Source organism: Melopsittacus undulatus, unplaced genomic scaffold (assembly GCF_012275295.1).
Source record: "Melopsittacus undulatus isolate bMelUnd1 unplaced genomic scaffold, bMelUnd1.mat.Z mat_scaffold_357_arrow_ctg1, whole genome shotgun sequence".
NCBI classification, from domain to species: Eukaryota; Metazoa; Chordata; class Aves; order Psittaciformes; family Psittaculidae; genus Melopsittacus; species Melopsittacus undulatus.
The window spans coordinates 35,513-55,598 of NW_022994267.1; the positions used below are offsets into that span (position 1 = coordinate 35,513).

At 41.5% G+C, this 20,086-nt stretch overlaps 1 pseudogene; it reads left to right on the forward strand.

Annotated features, from left to right (window-relative positions):
• Positions 1-20,086, forward strand: part of LOC117438483 (serine/threonine-protein phosphatase 6 regulatory ankyrin repeat subunit B-like) — a 66,818-nt pseudogene that overhangs the window by 27,785 nt on the left and 18,947 nt on the right.

The window sequence follows — 20,086 nt, forward strand, 5'->3', positions numbered from 1 at the left end:
CCATTTTCTGGCTTGGAGTCATATATATATATTTGCTTGCATTGCAAAAGATGTGAGAGTTGAGCTGTTTTGTTTTCTATTAAAAATCACCTCGCTTTAAAGATGAAGAAGCAGCTACGATGTGGTGAATGCCTTCAACAGATACAAAGGAGTCCAACTCATCCACTTATATAAATGCAATATTTATATGACAATAACTTCAAATAGCTATGCCCCTTATTCAACCAAGCGCTTAGAGATGTGCTTAAATCTGTCAATAGTCAACAAATCACACAGAAGAGTTACCCTATGAGGAACTCTTGTGATTAACTCTCACTAAGTAAACAGGATTTGAGCAAAGTGATTCCTGTTGACTGCTTTGCTGAACGGGGGTGGAATTCGTTAAATGTCACCTCTTCATTATTGAACTGGCATTTTATGAGCTAGCAACAACTTCCTCCTAAAATTCTCTTCTAAAATGCCAGTTCAGTGCGGGAAGCATTAGCACACAGCTCCCATTGCAGACTGCCAAACACACCGAACTCACATCACAGTTACTGTGCTCTGTTTGGAAAGCAAATTGTTTTTCTTCTGCAAACGGGAAGTTAAAGGTTTTCTAGAAAAAAAGGAATTAACTTTTTAAAGCTTCATGTTCTATTGGATTGAATTTCACATTGCATTTGGCTCTACTTTGGTTTTACATGGCAAATAATACAAAACGGAGGAGCTTTCTCATTTTGAAGGCAGGGGACAGCACAGATGTAAACTTCTGGTTTGTTCATGTTTTGTTTTCTTTCCTTCTCTTTCCAGTAATGTTGAATGTATAAAACTCTTGCAAAGCAGTGGAGCAGATTTTAATAAGAAGGACAAATGTGGGAGGTAAGTAAATGATGAAGCTCATTTTAAAAGAAAAGAATCTAGAAGGCTGGGAAGAAAAACTTGCGTCAGTCTGGAAATCATATCTTCAATGAATAATGACAGTAAAATAAAGTAGGAGTTTGGCCTTCCCTGCAGAACTCTTGCTGCCACAGTCATATGCCAGACAGACAGGTGCAGACTTCATTAAATACATAAAAGCCATCCCACCCTCTTGAGTTTTCTGGTTTAAAAATATCACAGGTCTATTTTTTCCCTTACTGCTTCTCTCATTGCCTAAATTCTTGTGCTTGTGTGCCCAAGACAACACCTGGGTTACAATGGGAGGGTTGCTGTGATTTGACGTGCCTCTCTGAGGGGCTTTTTTCTCCACATGAAGTGTTGCTATGCCATCTAAATAAGATGCTGCGAGGGACACCATGCTTTGCTCGGCTTCCCAACAGGAAGAAAGTGGCATGTATGCAGAGCAACAGCAGAGACTGGAAATAGGCTGTTTGGAAGGCACAGGTTGATGATGTGTATCCTATTAGGCTTTATAGGAGCACCAAAACTTCCTATTAGCACAGTGTTTTGTTAAATTTCCATAACTTTGCATTTCATCACAGGAACACAAGGCACAGATACTGACTGCTGCAAATCTGTAGCACTGCAGCAGTTAAGATTTTTTCTTATCCTTGGTGGTGCATATTGGAATACGAGGTAACAAATTGTCACTTATGTTGCAGGACACCTTTGCACTATGCAGCTGCAAATTGTCATTTCCACTGTATTGAGACACTGGTGACAACAGGAGCCAATATTAATGAAACAGATGACTGGGGACGCACCCCTTTGCACTATGCTGCTGCTTCTGACATAGACCGAAAGTAAGGAAACTTCTTTGTATTCCTTGTTTAAAGTGTTCTGCTAAATTAGAGTCATTCTATTCTCTTCAAGATGCTATTTCACTTGAGCCAAAAAAATGATCCTTCTAGCAAAGGAATTTCCCTCAGATGTACGCATAGCTCCACACTGAGTTGCTCTGACTATATGCCAGATCCCCAGATGATGTGGCATTTCAGCTCAGTTACTTTTGATGTAACCCACAGTTTTGCAGCCACAGTGTCCTAATGAACTATTTTGCACCACATTTTCTGTTTTTCTCTGTGGTTTCCTCACACGAGTAAGCTCAGAGAATTTTCTACATCTGCTTTGCAAGTCCCTCAGAAGGGATGGAGCAAGAGACAGGAGCAGAGGTTTTCCTAGGTGGGCTGCAGTGACAGAAAGACCTTTAGCCATTCTGACAGGCTTTCTTGAAGAGATGGGGTAGAACTACCCATGAGTCTGTCTCCACTCTCAGAGCTGATAAAAATGCTCCCCCTGGCCAAACAGGTTGCTTTCAGAGACTTTAAAAAGAGAGAGGACTGAGGAATATCCTTTGGCAGAATGCAGTGCTCTTCTTGTGAGAAGGGGGGAAATCAGCTGCAACACTTAGAAATCCTGTGGTTAGAGACTGCAATTCCTAAATCCCAGATAGTTGCATATTTTGACAATCTCGTCCTTATAACATACTCTAAGTTCAGTTATCCTGTTAGTTCTCTCTTAAAACAGTTAGTGGCCTGTGTTTGTTGTAGGTTATCCCATGTTTCTCATTCCTCTAGATGCTAAGGTTTCTTCTGTAGTGAGGTCTGGTAAAAATACATCTGGCTTATTCCCAGCAGAATACCATCTGAAAGCCACCGAGGCTTCACAGGAAAACTCGGGCTTAACTTTATGGTAGAGGTTTGGATGCCATACCAGAGCCTTGGTGGCTTCTTCATCATTTGCTGTGATATAAAGAATGTCTTCCTTATCACCCTCAAACCTGAACAGTGCTGGAAAGAAGGCAGCAGGATCTTCAAAAGTCTGTGCTTGTCATTGCAATCAGAGTAGGCTTGTAGGAAGGCTTTCAGCACTGGCTGTTTCTAATTCTGTCTTGCTCAGGAGAGGTGTTACTTGAGATGTTGGCAGTGGTGATTTAGTGTGTGGTTTTCAGCTTTTGGCTCTTTGTAGGTGAAGTTCCTGCATTTAAACAAGCTCTTGGTTAACTTCATGATATATCTACTTCCATAACTAATTAAAAACAAAAGCTTGCTTTAGTCACATCCTGAACATTGTCAGGACTATATGGCCTTTATTTGCCCTCATAGTCCCAAACCTGAATTGAATCTGATGTTGTGATGCTGTCTTCTCATTAGTTTTTCCAGTTTGAGATGCTCTGGAAGAAGTCTTGTTACACAGATGAAATGCTATTGCAGCCCATGATTTTATAGGTCAGCATATCTTTTTTTCCTGCTGAATGGCAAAAAACTCCCAAGGTCAAGCAGTCTCAGCCCAAAGAATCTTCATAATTATTTAACTTTGGATGTGGGCAGGTGTGAGCAAGAAGGCTTGGTGCAGGGAATCTTCTGGGATGTCACACATCTGTAGTTAACTGAAAGCAGCTGCAGGCAGGACTTCAGCATAGCACGAGTGCTGCTTATGAGTTTACAATGTTAATATTCAGGGGAGTTATTTTATTAGTAATTAAGTTTTCTCTGAGTCAGTGGACATCAGACAGACCCTACTTTTGCAGAACAGCCCATTATTGCTAGCACCCACAGGAAGAACGTCAGATCTTGATAGTACTAATGGGAAAATGCATAGTAAAGAAGGAATGTACGGTTCTACGTTGTGCAGAAGCCAGTCTGGAATTTGCATGTAATATGGATTGAAATTAGCAAGCTGTCCTTCTACAAGCCTTTCAAGCTACCAGTCCATGATGACAGCAGTTTGTAAACATATTCTCAATTAGCCTTAGGGGCCAAGAAAGCTTACGACTGTGAGATCACAAATTGTAGTGTTCTGTGTGCCATCCATCCAGCTGGGAAGCAGAGGTGCCAAAAGTAATCCAGGAGGGTGCAGGAGTATGAAGAGAGGCTAAGAAGACATTCTTTGAAGAATCTGAAGAACCTCACCAGAAGATGCACACATTGTTTCCAAGATGATTCACAGAAAGTGAAGAAGAGCCAGCAACCCAGCTAATGCAGAATGAAATAGGCCAGTTTGGTATCAGTGGTTAAAGTTTCTCTAAATCCTAAATGCTAGAGAACTAGCAGGTTACTGCAGGAAGAAGCAAGCTTGGTAGTCCTGAGTTCCTTTCTGCAAAGGAAACAAAATGCACAACACTGCTGTGGGAGAAACAGAAGGACTCTAGAAAGCGATGATCAAACTGTTTCTGATAGAGACCAGATTTCTTTCTTGTTTCATTCCTGGCATTGGTTTGCAGGTCAATAAACTAGCACACTGTAGTTGTCTCCATAACTTGCAAAACTCATCAGCTGCAGACCCATGCAGTGCACTCATTTAATGTATGTAATTCTTGTTGTTGGCTGGAGGAGGTGAGCTCCTTGCAGAGGAGGTTGGGGATGGGTGGCAGACTGCATCAGAATCACTGGTATGACACTTACGAAATAAGTTGCGTTTTTCTGTCCTTTATGCTAAGAAGAAAGAATATTTTAGGTAACTCCCATGAAAATGCTGAAGAACTTGAAAGAGCCACTGAGATGAAGGAAAAAGAAGCTGCATTGTAAGTTTGGTGCCAGTAAAGCAGTTAGACCTCATTTCTGGAGAATGCCACTGCTTTGGGCTGCAGTTGTACACTCTGCTTTTGCTCATTCATTGCTCTGCTAAACACAATGCTTGGCATTAGTGAAGGCTAACCTGAAGGAAAAAGCTCTACACTCTTCTCTGTGCCCATAGTGCCTAACATTTCTGTTTCTGTGCTTGTTGCTGAAACGCTGCTGAAAATGCACTGCCTCAGTAATTTCATAATTCTTTAGTATCATGCGCTGCCTTGTTTTAATGCCTTGCACTGAGTATGTATGTTGCAAAAGGAAGTAGCCAATGGCTTCCTCGATGCATTTACTCAGATTGACATTTTCATCTAGTTTTTGTTTTAAAAATCCCTTTTTTCATATGACAGCCTTACATTCACCACAAATTACAAGCTATGGAAGACAGAACTAATAACAAAATGGTTTCATGATGATTATAAGAAAAAGTGGCAGGAACATAAGGGATCCTTTGAAAAGCACATGATTTAAAACAAAACACAAAACCAAACAAGAGAAGAAAATGTGTTTATGTACATATATGCCAGGAAATCAACTCAGTTAAGTCTGTTTTTCAGCTGGCCATAGGGCATGTTTGGAGGCCAGTGGTTTGATACAAGTTTTTACATGAGTTGTAGCAGTTCTACATGATGGTACAGAGTTGTGTAGTTTTCTTTTGGCCTTTGTTATAGACAATACTTTTTGTAATCTAGAATACCTGCAAAACTTAGGTTGAAATTGTTTTTTATGAAGCTCATCCTCAAAGATGAGTGGGGAGTTTCTGTTTGAAATAATGGTGAATGTGAGGATCTGTTGGTGAAACGCAATCTGAGGTGCTGCTAGAATTAACTGCCACTTTTCAGGGTCACCCCTGGCTGCAGTGAGGGATGAGTCCTCTTATATATTGTGAGCTCACATTTACACTAGTGAATTGTCCACAGGTGTCTGGAGTTCCTCCTACAGAATGATGCCAATCCATCCATCCAAGACAAAGAGGGGTACAACACTGTGCATTATGCTGCTGCATATGGGCACCGGCAGTGTTTGGAACTGGTGAGTGCTCTGGCAGTTTCAGAAGTCTCTTACCTGCTGATATACATGTGCCTATGCCAGTATTATGAACTTCCCTGACGGTTTACTATTTGAGTTCTTTGGGCATTCAGAAATCTGTTAAAACCATGTAATATGGTGCAGCAAACTCAAACATATGCAACCAAATGGATCTTAGAAATGTGTTCATCTTGATAATCCAGTCCTTGTTTAACAAGCTGGTGTTTAAATGTTGTCTTTGGTGGAATTTATGTGTGCTCAAATTACTTTTAACTGTCGTCAACACATTCCCAGTATATGTGTATGTGCTAGCAGTAAGGGATAGTTCCCAGTGCATGGCAGCATATGTGCCTTATTTACCTGGCACATTATCTGACTTGCAAATTGAGAGTAAATAGCTTTTGTCAGCTGTGTACCTGCAATGCCTTTTTGCCCCTGGTGAAGGAATAGCAGCATTGATAGAGTTACCATAATCAAGCTTAACCTTGTGTGTAATGTAACTCAGTGTGGTTGTTGTTTTTTAATACCCTGGACCTGAATGATTAGAAATTGCATCTCATAAGAAGCCAAATATTTTTAGCCAAAAATTGGATTTGAGAGAGGTATAGCATGGATTTTAGAAGTTTGTGAGCTGTAAAAGGAAGTGTCATGAAGATAAGTGTTAACTGCACTGCTTGATATATAGGGTGACCCAAAATTATTGTGTCACATATAAACGGGCTTTAATTGCTTAAAAAATGAAGAGCTCTAATTAGAGTATTGTATAGATCTGCTTTAGTAAGAACACTGTGTGCTGGTTACTGTTCTATATTCTTTGGTTCGTTCTTTCTTTGTTGAAGAGTCAAAGTTCTTAATTATTGAAAAGGAGCTCTGCACAGCACATGCTGCTTTCACACCACATGTACCAGCGCTGTCCGTTCCTGCCACTGCAGGAGAAATACTGCAGCTGGCCTACATCAGGGTCGCAGCAGCTTGGAAACCTCAACCTGTAATTACACGCTGGGTCAGAATGTCAGGTGGGATGTTCAACCTGTTTGGCTCCTACCTGCAAGCATGTATATTTAGGACACTTAAAATATCACTGCTCCTTTGTTGCTTGTGGCAGCAAATTTGGCCTTTCCTTGTTCAGAGCCTTCTACCTGAACTGATCTCTTGTGATTCTGCCCCAGGGGATGAAAGAGTTCTCTGCTAAACCTGCTGCCCATTTGGATCAAAAGGAAGGTTCTTGATACTTGAAGGGTACATATATATATAGAGTAGCCCTCTCTCTGCTGTGTACAAGTCTACACTTGTGTGGCTACAGCAACCTGTACTAAAACCTTACCCATACATTACCACCAGATTCTTACATGACTTGCATGAGCAGGGACCTCCATGAAAGCATCTTTAGTAGGGATTCTCTTTCAGCCTTCGTATCATGGTCCCCATGTGCCTTGAGGCATGGAGCAGGCACAGAGCAAGGTCACCTCTCCTTTCACTTGTTGCTGTGCACATTGTCTGGCAACAGATCAGTTGCAGACAATGACCTCCTATCAAGTGCCAGTGTTGTTTAGGCTTGCCAGACAAAAGGAAGAGCTGGGAATGCAGTGCCTGTCAGAGGTGTTGGGTTTTCTTTTAATTCTGGAGGATGAAATGCAAACTGTGGCCTAGAGACAGCTGTGCAGCAAGTGTTTCTATATTTGGACACAGAAATCCAATGTTTTACCATGTCAGTCTCCTGTCTTTGTGACTACAGCTGCAGTATAGAAACCCAAGGTCAAGCATAATTTCCAGAGTTGTAGTCATACAGCTCTCGTGTGTACACCGGTGGAAGAAAACTGCTATGAACTTTAGCCTTTTGCATGCAAAGGAACACTATTGCAGACTAGGGTGTCTGCCTGAAAGGTTTGTGGTGACTGGGATTTTGCCATTGGTGTTTAGAGGGCTGACAGACATCTCATTTTATCTCTGGAATACAAAAGTTAAATATACCAGAAAGCATTTGTGCTCTATCAACAGTAGGACAAGGACCCACCATCTTTACACCTACTGTCAGAAGAAAGTGATTCTGTTTTGTTTGCGTGAGCAGTTGCTCCCTAGCTCTAGTGAGTTACCAAGTCCTGAGTTTTATAACTTTATATCTGTTAATAATGACTAATTAATACAGAACACCACCTTTATGCTGATCTCTTTGCATTGCTTGGATTCAGGATGGCAAAAGGGTCAAGACCAAAGTCCTTCAGTAGCTGAAAGGTAACTGTGCTTTTGGTGTGAAATGGAAATAATCCTCTAACCTAAGTTTATCACCTATTCCAACATGAGACTCCCAGGTGTTTAAGCTAATTGTTGATTTGCCTTCATCTGATAAACCATTGCCATTGATAGACATCACAATCCTGTAATGCAGTCAAATTGGTTTTGATGGATTCACGGCTCTTTGAAGCCTCTGTCTAAAAGCTGCAGTAACTCTCTGATGCAGGTAGACTTGTGAGGCTGACTGGTGGCTTGTCACAGTTTGTTGTGCTCTCTGTAGTGCACCTATGACAAGGACTTTGTCATCTGTATTTCTGGTAGCTATTAACAGCAGTACTTTAACTGCTCTAGTTATTCATATTTGAGTGAAGAATCCAGTAAGGCTTAATTGCTTCTAGGCATGACTTTTAAATTGATATCTATCATAAAAGTGCTGACTTTGAAACACGATTCCACATCACAGGAATTCTGACATACAGAATACTCCTAAAATACTTCCAATCCCTTCCATCCTGAAGAGGATTTTCAGGCAGGATTACTGAAATAAAAGCATTATTTTTTCAGTGCCAAAATCACTGTTATCTTACTGATTTATCCCTTGAATAGATATTATTGATAGCTCATAGAGGAAAATATCTAGGAATTATCTTCCCTAGAACAAGACAGTTCTTTATGGGCATAAAGCTTTTAGAGGAAAGAGGTCACATAAGATACCAAATTTTAATTCTGATCAAAGCTCAGGCAAAGTGGGTGCAACAGTAAGTTGGATTTTGTGAATAATGGTTACTAGTATTTCTCTACATGCACAACACTGTACTTAGGCAAAATGTCAGGGAATTATTTCAGTGTTCCAGAATATGTCAAGTTTATCAAAGACCTTATAACATTAACTTTGCTTCCTCTCTTTTCCCTGCTTTTTTTATAAGAGGTATTTAAAATAGCTTACTTCTAAATAAATGTTCACTTAAGAAAGTCTGCAGAAGAAAGATGCAGGATCCAGTGGACTTTCCTTTGCTGAGGGATTTGATCTGTGCTTTAAGCACCACAGCTTCTCAGCATGATGAGATACCTTGTGTGTTTGCGGATCGTTTAGGAAAGGTTGGTTTATCTACCAGATAATATATATTTTCATTTTTTGACCAATGTGTTTACTGTGAGCCCAATACTTTGGCTGGAATTTAGCTGTAAGTTCTTGGGAAGAGGAGAGGTATTAGGAGAAATTAGGAGCTCGATGACAGATTCCTTTTTCCTGGAGGACCTTTAGGTTGTCTGGGATGTTAGTGGGTTGTTGCGCTGCAGTGAATGACGTGATGTTGCTAAAAAGAATGGAAGCAGATCCTGGAATTCTTTCTCCATCTGTAAGGAGCCATTCATGAAGGCTCAATGGTGAGCACGTGTGCTCGCAAGCAGCTGAAACTCCCATCTGCTTCCCTGCCTCTAAATATAACCTCACGTTTGGTTAGCATAGCACTGACTTCTTCAGTGGTGGGTAGTCAGGGATATCGGTCGTGATCGCTAGCTGGTGTTTTAGAGCTGATCCCATCACCAAGCTACCTTGGAAGCAATAAAATTATGGTGTTTTTTTCATTGAAGTGCATCTCTTATCACAAAATCCTTATTGGTGCAAACAGAGAGAAACTCAAATTGTGATTTCACACTAAAGTTCTGTCTGGAGAGCCAGTCAAGCACTTTGTGCTGGCAAAAATAGGTTTCTGTGCAGTGTTAGGGCAAACAGAATGAAATGCCTGCCTGCTGGAGTGAAATCTCTTCTCTTTTTCTTTTACTCTGCTCTTTATTTAAACAGCAAATGAAAATTCACCTTTTGGCTAATAGAAATCAGATCAGCACAGGGGCTAATTCATTAGAAGTTGGGAGGAGAGCATGGTTTCACTGGCAACCATGTCCCAAAAGGAAAGGCAGATTTCAGTCTGCTTGCCTGAAGCACAGTGATCTTCACAGCTGTATGTGACAGGCAGAAGGGGCAGAGGGAGATTTCTTGCTAGCAGAAGGCTGCTTTGGCTGTGCCATGGAGGCTGGGTTTGAAGAGAAGGAAAACACCTTTTATTAGACTGGCTGCTGCCACGGGAAAATAGTTAAACTGCCTTCAGAGCACTTGGTTCCTTAACCTGGGGAGGAACTGAAATCACAGAAGCCATAAATCTCATGTGGCTGCTACTAATTATATGTGTCTCTTACCAGCAAGAGTTTGTTCGTTCATCCATCTGTGAGCAGGACAGTGGTTATTAGTGAGGAGTGGATCACCAGTGTGGCTGGGGCAGGTGTTAAAAAGTCTTCAGCCACGTAGGGATCTGGCTCAGATGCCTGTCCAAGTGACAGTCCCTAGACCTCCTTCCTGATGCAAATCTCTTAATTCTGAGGATACATTCTGTGTTTTTCCTCCATAAAGGCCTGTCCATCCCCATGACCAATATCTCAAAGGGAGGTTTTATTCTAAAACCAGTGGTGATAGTGTTTCATGCAGTGAATGACTTTGTACCTATAAGAGCTTTTCCCGCGTGGAAGCTCCTTTGTTAGTGGAGAAGTGCAAGGTCATTAACTCGAGTGGTTCTAAAAAGGAAAAGAGCTTAGGAACTTAATGCTTGAAAATAATAAACCTAATTTGTCTTTTAGTCCTAGAACCCCCTGAATCACGGTAGGCTCATTTAATTACTTGAGTTTCAATGTCAGCATTAGTGCCAAATATACCCACTAGTTAAACAACCAGTAGGAGCCTGGTATGCGAGGTATGGTGATATATGTTAGCTTATAGCAGTGCAGTTTGGCTTAGATTTTATGTTTTGGAAACCAGGTAATATTGAACCTAAGAACATTTTCTAGACAATCTAATGCTGCTTTGTGAAGTGAATGAGTGCAGGAACTTACCATTTGCTCTGGCACCCTGTTGGCACTTTGGCTTGTAGGGCAGGAGTGTTGCCTGGCATCTTGGAGCTTTAGTTTGTCCCTCTGACAGATTTGGTCTTTATTTTTTAGTTTATTATTTATTTTCCTGGGGTGGAAAGCAAGGCACTTCTGTCTGCTGTCTTCTGACAGAGAATAACAGGGCCGTTGCAGAACTGCAGGAGACATTTTTCCTTCAGTTTGGAAGAAATCATGGATTTCTGCTGTTGCCTTAAATACTTGTCTGTGTATCTGTGTGTGTGGTGTTTAAATGTAAACGTGTGAAGATTATCTGACTCTCAGATCTACTGAATCAAATGAAAAGGGCATTTGATGGTGGCATATGGCATTGCATTAGACTGTATAGCTAAAAGAGCTGTGGGCACTGGGATTTTAGAGGTGTAATCAAGCATATTTTATACAAGGCAAGATGTTTGCTTGCATGAGCAGACTTTCAAAAAGGAAACTGTCATTGGTTTGTTGGTATCTGGGGGTTACAAAGCAACCTAACTTCATCAGGCAAGGTCTCCCCCAGTGTGTGTATTTTGTGGTCTGTATTTCATCCATTGAGTAGATTCATCTCAAGCATTCTTACTGTTTTCCTCTTTCCCTTCTCCCTTCCAAAGTAACACGGCTGGTATCTGTTCAGAGCTGTCTGCAGTAGGCAGTAGTCTCATTGCTTCAGGGAGTATTCTAGTGATAGGTAGAGATGAGTGATACACTGGATCAGGTCTTGGTTTAGGGTTCTGTTCATGCAGTGCTTGTAATGCAGTTTATTGTACTGGAAAAACAAAGCAATGCAAAAAGAAACAAACCTAGAAACACCTTGCAGATTACCATTATACTTAAATACTTCTGTCTTAATTGTTCTAATTGACATTTTTAACTAGATTGGAAGCAAAACTCCATTGGATATAGTGAGTAAATAAAAAATGATCGCATGTTGTGTATTTTCATTTTCTTTGAACTTCTTAGTATTTCACAGTCTTGCATTCACTCTGATAAAGCCTGAGGAAGAAGAATCACAACTCTTAACTAGCATGCCATGTACTTCAAGCAACTGCATGTGTGCTGCTCCTACTTCCGTTAGAATTCCTTCTTGCTGTTGCTTACAGGCTTAAGCTTTGCTAGAAAGTCTGTTGCTTTTCCTCAGTCAGTGTTAGGAGTGTGAGTCAAGTGCACGTACCTGAGTGGGCATGACACTTGTCTGGATGTTAAAGTAACTGCATTTGGCAATGTGAAATGGAACCAACACTTGTGTGTTTTCTGGAAGTTTGTGGCCAGTTTCAAAGTGGCTCAGAGAAGAGATGTAAATTACACATCTTCAAGTGGGTCTAAATTTAAAAAGCCTTGTGTGTAGAGGCACAAATGAGAGGAGGAGTAGCAGAAATACCATCGAGTGGCACATTTTGAGCAGTGGCTGTCACTGTGTTTCACCAGTGCCCAAATTTTCTAGCTGAAGAGGAAATTTCCTTAAGGGTAGTAATTTCTCAAAAGCCTTCCTGTATCTTTTACACACTGTATGAGAAGTTACAAAAGCTTCAATTGGAGGGTCCTTAAACCAACGTATAAGGCTTTGCAGAACCTCAGAGGTAGACTTTCTGGCCAGAAAGACACATGATTTGAGTGTAAAAAGTTACAGGTTCAAATCTCTGCTCTGACTGACGAAGAAATTGGGCTTGTACATCCCAGGAAGTGACCATCACATTATGCGGGGCTGCTACTGGGTAGGATCTCTTGCTCTCATTTGGAGCTGTCGGTGCTTTGTGTAAATACTCACTGGGTGAGAATCTCCTCTATAACCCACTGAGTATGGCACTCATATGGTTTAATATGAAATGATTTGTATGAATTGGAAGAGCTCCAGCAGAAGATTAGTGTCCTGCGTGAGAACAGCCAGTGGCCTGGAGGTCTGCTTGAATTTTGAGGGTTTAAGATATATTTAAAGACTCAAACAGTGTTCTCTTACTGTCAGGTAAGTGTCCTGTTTGCAATGGTGGTGACTGTTCTGGTAGGGTATTGGGGTATTTAAACTTTGTCCGGAAAGAGTTGCATGGGAACAACTAACAGATTTCGTCAGATGGCAGTCTACCCAAACTCTTGTGAAACTTCTCTTGCTTACATTATGTTAACTTCACCCATAATCTACACACACGAGTGAAATTGATGTGAACACTGATTAATCTGATTTTAAAGCCTGATTTTTAGGAAAACTTATCAGACACTGGGTGAAGGATGTGTACTGGTGTTAACCTCATCAAATTAAAGTAGTGTGATCGTTTCTATGTACAAAATATGGGAGAAAGCTTATAGGCTTCCTTGTCCCCACGAGGATATGTTTGTACCACTTCACCTTTGGATTATTCAGTCAAGACTAATTTTGAGATCTAAAACTGTGCTTTTCTGGTATAAAGTACTACAGAGGTTAATTCTGTTACCGTTTTCTGTCTCACCTGGAACAACTGATGAGAATCTTCAGTCTTGTGCTTGCTACTTGCTGGAAAAGCCTTAATTTAAAAGAAGCTGCTGCTGGTATGTTTTCCCCCAGTAGAGGACAATGATCTGTGGCAATTTGTTAAGGAAGATGAGACTCAAAGTGACACCCTGCCTGATGTATTTGTGTTCCGTTCTGAAAGGGACATTAAAAAATCGTTACAAATCCCCACTTCTGAATGACCTGGTGATAAGCTACATTGCTGTGGCAATTATGGCAAGATGGGCAATGCCCAACTACTTCTTTTGTCCTAATTGCCTTTTGATCAGCTCTTTGCATGTGTGAAAATCTCTGGAGGCTATTTTCTTCATGACCTGTCAGAGTAAAGGCCACTTACAGGTTATAACACATTAATCTAATGGTTTGCCATTTTACAATTAGTGTTAATAGCACCAGAGAGTTTCATTAACAGTGCAGAGTATGGAATGTAGAAATGATTGCCTTACTAACATGGTAAAACACTCACTTTTGCTTCAGTGGTAGTTAGAGGAAACCTTTGACATAACTACCAGCAATGCACTTAGAACCATAGAATATGTTAGGGTTGGAAAGGACCTTAAGATCATCTAGTTCAAGCCCCCTGCCATGGGCAGGACACCTCACACTAGACCATATCACCCAAGGCTTCATCCAACCTGGTCTTGAACACTGCCAGGGATGGAGCATTCACAACCTCCCTGGGCAACCCATTCCAGTAACCTCACCAACCCTCACAGTAAAGAATTTCTTCCTTATATCCAATCTAAACCTCCCCTGTTTAAGTTTCAACCCGTTACCGCCTTGTCCTAACACTACAGTCCCTAATGGAATAGTCCCCTCCCCAGCATCCCTGTAGTGCCCCCTTCAGATACTGGAAGGCTGCTATGAGGTCTCCACGCAGCCTTCTCTTCTCCAGGCTGAACAGCCCCAACTTTCTCAGCCTGTCCTTCATACAGGAGGTGCTCCAGTCCCCTGATCATCCTTGTGGCCTCCTCTGGACTTGTTCTAACAGTTTCCATGTCCTTTTTATGTTGAGGACACCAGAAGCTGCACACAATTACTCCAAAGTGGGGTCTCAACGACAGCAGAGTAGAGAGGCTGTGTCTCACAGTGTGGCTGCATGAGGGCTTGTACAGAATCACATGTGGTGTTCTCCCTGCTGATTTCAGATAGCACCCAGTGTTAGTGTCTGTGGTTTGAAGTATCCTGACTCATTAACTGTCATATGATTAAAAAAAAATGGGGGGGAGGTGTGAGGAAGCACACACCATATCCTGCTATATTGATCCTTTAGTGTAACTGCAGATAAAAGCGAGCAGTAAATCCTCTTATGCCTATAAAAACCCTTACTGTACAAAATACAGTTGTGAGAGCTGTAGAAGTATATTGATTTTCATGCAGAGCTGGGGGAGAGAAGAAGTTCTAATAGCAGCCTTGTAGTGCTATTAGTTTTGTAAAATAAGAGTAATTGACTTGTTTTATCTTAACTTGTCTGCATCTAACTCCCAAAGCATTCAAGCTCCTGTTTTCTGAGTGTGAAGAAGCCTTACAGAATAATTACAAAGCAACATTAATACACTGTTACAGGAAGTGAAGGGGGGCATGCTGGGAATTTCTCAGAAGCAGAGAGGAAGAGTATCCTTACCTTTTGAAGGGTTATAACCTAGTGAGGAGTGCCCACAAATTTCACTTGCAGTGTCTCTGCAGGCAGTCATATGCAGAAATGTAATCAGCTAACAGACACAATGTGTGGCACCAGAAGCTTAGCAATGAGATGATGCTGGGACATGCTTCAGTCAGCCACCAGGAACCATAAACTGCTTAGGGAATCCATGCTTATTTGTTTGTCCTTCACTGAAATGCATTGGCCAGCTTCTAGCAGGCAGGTGTGTATCGCAGCACACAAACACACTGGGTTGCTCTGCGGGTCTCTGTGGATTTAAGCTTCCATGGCTGTCAGAAGCAAATGTTTTGTGAGCGATAAATTCACCTTTGTAAAAACACATGCAACTGTGGATAGCTTCTTACTCTAAGATGGAAGAGTATGGAGCTAGAGGCCCACCCCCCCCCAGGACACACTGTCCTATGTTTTCTTATAACAAGTATATTTAATGAAACTACAATCACATTCTAGAATCATAAGAATACACTGGTGAAACTGGAGAGCTGCTTGTAACTTGGGACCTGGTACTTTTTGTGTCTCTGCACATGATGTCTGTGCTTCATATGTCTTAGTTCTAATCATTATGAAGGCAGTGCGTGATCAGGCATCCACGGAAAATTATGAGTACTGTGTCTTTAATCTTCCTTCTCTTGCTCTCCTTTATAATTTCCCTTCCTGTGCTGCATGGCTGGTGTATCTGAGAGCTACTGGCTTTACCATGGGATTTTGTTTACGCTTGATTTTCTGATGGAAGACATTCAGCCTTATGAGTAGTAAGCTCATTAAGCCTTGTCTGCATCAGCCTAAGCTGCTTTAACTCTAAGCCATGGCGATGCCTTTTGTGAGGGACTCTTCAATCCCACAATTTGTTTCCTTTAGAGCCTTAATTTTGTCAATTTTCTGTGTGGTTTTTTTCATAATTACGTGCCTTGTTTCCAGGAGACTTTTGGAGCCTTCTGACAGGTTTAGGGAAGTGTTCCTTTGGTAAGATTTTGATCCTGGAATTGCAGCAGGTGATGATTAATGCAATTAACAGTGATTAAATTAGATTGCTGTGCTGGCCTTATGGACTTGGAGGGAAAGGCCAGGATTAGGAGGCAGGCAAAGGAGCAGGCTCAGTGCTTGGGTTTGTTCGATGGGATTTTTGTTCTAGTTTGTTTACTGACTAGAGAAAATCAGAGCTGGCCACTGCTCCATCCTGTTTATAGCTGTCTTATATAAGAGAAGAACAACATTTTAAGCTGGAGGTGGGCTCCACATGGTAAGACCAAATGTGTTTCCTAACTCTGCCCCAAACCTACTGGAAAAAACAGTGTGGGTCTTGGTTTCTTGGTGTTGTATTTGTGGCTTTTTTTCCCCTTTAGCCTGCAGGAGTGTTAAAATTCATATTACCTTTTAATGCACACACCCACTTGCTTATGAGTGCTATTTGCATCAGCACGCATTTCTTTCCCAGTCCTGACATTTTACAAGGCACAAAATACACAAACAAGTGAAATTTACTGCTTTGTTTTCAAGTTTTTCCATAGGATTTGCATTAGAGTCCTTATTTCTTACACTTTATGCAGTATTAATGGTAGCTTGTATTCCAGTTTGATTTCTTAATAAATTAATCCATGATACAGGTCTATTAAAAGACTTAATTTGTTACACCAAAAGTTCAGGCATACATCAGAGATTAGGATATGCCATCATCTTGCAGCATAGGGAAACCTACCATAGACTTTCACTGGTCTCTTTGGAGAGTCTTCCATGTTGTCGTACCCTAGAAGTGTCCAGCTTGTCACAAAAACTTCCCTTCCTCTGCTTCAGTCTTTCCATGAATTCCTTGCTCTGTCAAACAAATCCAAACCAAAAAATCAAAGCTTGTGTGAAAAATTGACTTGCAACCTTCGAAACATGGCAATGCAGTTGTAGTTACCTGTCAAGCTTTGCTTTCCTTTTTGCAGTCTCCTATTCCTAGTTTTCTGTGAAATGCTCATTTCCAGTCACAAAGGTGTTTGGAGACAAACTCTCTGAGTAGTTAGTAAGTAAAAGGCCATGCACCTGAGCAGTGCTGCTCAGCAAATGTTGAATTGCCACTACTGTGCGTGATTTCCTTTGCAGCTCAATTGGGTAAGTTGTCAGGGTTCATGTGCTGTTGTGCAGTGGTACTGATCCATAGTTCCTCCTTCTTACAGGACAGAAATTCAAGGCTTAACCTGATTTTTAAGCCTTAAAATACTTTGGGACCCCTGAAAATTAAGAGGAACACATGAAAGTGCGATGCATGTTATAGATACTTGTAAGAGTTCACATGACTGTGAATGACTCACAGCACAGTTGTAATTATTCCCTAATGCTAATTGTGCATCGAATTATCCTAAACACTGTCTCAAACATGGCTTGCATCTGCACTACCTGTGTAACCATGAAACTGCGTGTTCCCAATGTAAGCTTACTGAGGATCCTCCTCTACTCATCAGGCCTTCTGAGGGTTCCTTTCTCCCCCCAGCAGGCTCAGTGATTTCAGGAAGACTAATGAATATGGGTAAGGATGTAAATGACCAGTTTTATACTTTACTCTGTGGGGAACAACTTGAAAAACACCTCACAGCAAAGGTAGTGAAGTATTTATTCCTCACAGTCCGTCAGTACTCAGTGCAGACATCTGCAGACAAAAATGGTACCTTTGTCTGCTGGTTTATAGCCAAAAGGGACTCATCCTGCCGCGTGTGAAGATGTTTTAAGACTGTCATTCTTCTTTTTCCCCCCAGCTTCTGGAGAGAAACCAACATGTTTGAGGAATCCGATTCTGCAGCTACAAAAAGTCCTTTGCATTTAGCTGTAAGTATGGGACTTGGGTAAAGTTTTTGATCAGTATCTGCTAAAAAGAATTCCTTAATCTCTGTCTTTGAAGCAAGTTTAATCACAGACTTGCTTTGAAGCCTGGAAAGGTTGTAGGTTTAGATGTACAACACAGGTTGTGGGCTGGAATCGTTAATTATGTTTTCGGCAGTTGAAGCTTTTGGTTTGGTTCTTACTGATTGCAATACCTGGGTAAAAAGAAGACACAGACACTGAAGTGAAATTGAATGGGAGGTACAAACTTTTATTTGTAACTAGTTTATAATGTTGGGGCCTGAGCCTGTGGTTCTGCTCATGGGTCTGATGTTCCTGGCGATGTTGCAGAGTACAAAACACTGCCTGGTACACAGCCAGGTACAGGGGGAAGCATGCTTAAACCCCCAGCAGTGCCCTGGGAGTGTGCAACAGGTGACGGTGCGTGATCATGGTGATGGCTGAGCAAATGACTGCACAAGGCAAACAAGCAGGAAGAAAAAGTCCATTTATTGTCCTTTCAAGGGGAGGAAGGGCTGTACAGTCTACATGGCACCTTCGAGATAGATACCTCACATTGTGTCAAAGACCAGGTTGTTGCAGGTTGTTTACTGAGGACAATTGTACTGAAGAAGAGCTGACAACTGTGTCAGAGTATTTACAGAGACATGGGTTTCCTGTGCCCTGGTCTCCTTTGGCTTTTCTCCTGCTTTTGCCTTTGCTTTCCTTAAGCAGCTGTCTTGGTCTGATAGGGAAACAACTGTTTGCCTCCCTGCGCTGTCCTGTTCTTTTGAACTTCTGGCAATGGTCAATAGCAGCAAGCTAAATCACACCAGCAAATGCCACCACTACTTACCCTTGAAATTCAGTGTCTCTGTGGTTCTCCATGGTTGCGTTTCTCTTCTGTTTCATTAATTTCTTTATTTATATAATTTATATAATCCTTATAGAATTTATATAATATTTCTTTATATAACTCTGGTAATACTAATGATGCATTCATGTATAAATGAAAGAGGAAGTTTTCTCTGAGTCTCTCAGTAATGAAGGGGAGGGCAGTCCCCTACAAAGCTGAGTGAAGCATTTCTAGTTTCTGGGGCTATCCACTGAGTTTCTACGATGTCACGTGTGTTCATGCTGTTGGCCCAAATGAGGCTGTAGGTCTGGAAGTGCATCTGCTTGTCCACTGTAGCTGTTCTACCAAATGATCCTACTGACAGAAGTAGTCCATGAAGCATCAGCTATAAACAGCAGGTCAAGTTTGTGTTTGCCCAAAAATCTGGATTGGGAATTGCTTTTGTTCAGTTGGAGACCAGCAGCTATGCTATGTTGAAGTTAGCACACAGTTAGGTGATGATCCATGCAACCTCTTGCCCAGCATCACTCTAGTGAATCTGACTTTTAAAGCAAGCATTTGCCTGAAAGACACTGTAGAATGTGGAAAATGAACTGTTGATTCACCTGTCCCCCGCTGGCAAATTATTGCCTGAAATTCCTCATGTTGGGTTGTATTAGAAGGTTAGAGCCATTTCTCTCCCTAAACATAAGGAATTGCTTAGTTTCTTGGCTGTAAAAGAGAGAGTCGTAAGGAATTGAGATGCTGTGTTCAGGAGCCTGTGACAATGACGGATTTTATTCTCATTTTACATGAAAGTCCTTGAAATACAAGATGTTGTGTTCTTTATGTGAAACATTTCATATTTCTAGGCTTATAATGGTCATCATCAAGCTTTGGAGGTACTTCTCCAGTCTCTAGTAGATCTGGATATCAAGGACGAGAAGGGACGCACCGCTTTGGACCTGGCTGCCTTTAGGGGACATGCAGAGTGTGTGGAAGCTCTCATCAGCCAGGGTGCCTTCTGTCATCGTAAAAGACAATGTCACCAAAAGGACCCCTCTCCACGCCTCAGGTGAGTATGATCTTATGTTACTGATGTAAATATGCATGTCCCTGAGGTTCAGTGCCCCCTCACACAGCATCCTGTATTTTTCCATACCACTACTGCTCTGACCCGTACGTGCATGACTCTACCTTACTTCACCCCTCTGTTACCACCTACTCCTTTAAGATGTGTGATGTTTCTCCTGTGACACCTTCTTTTAATTGTTCCTTGGCCACAAAAACCAAGGGAAGAGAGAACACTTGTCTCACTGCTTCTCCTGGGGAAGAAAGGGTTTGAAAGTACAGCTGGGCTCTGACTGCTGATAAAATTATCCTGCTCTCCAAAGCTTTCACCCTTTTGCAGAGGCAACATAACAGAAATACACTCCCTTTCAGACATTATCCTCCTCTGAGCTAGCCTGTGAGCTTGCTCTTGCTGGGAGTCTGCTCCACTCCTCATGTGTTGAGTGTTTAATAATGCAACGTGCCTGATTAACTGGAGAATGTGGAATTTGCCATTTATTTAAAGGTTATTATTTAATAGGTACCCGACAGGTAAATACAAAGGTGCCAAAGGGAACCTTGCTTCTCTGGCTGTTCAT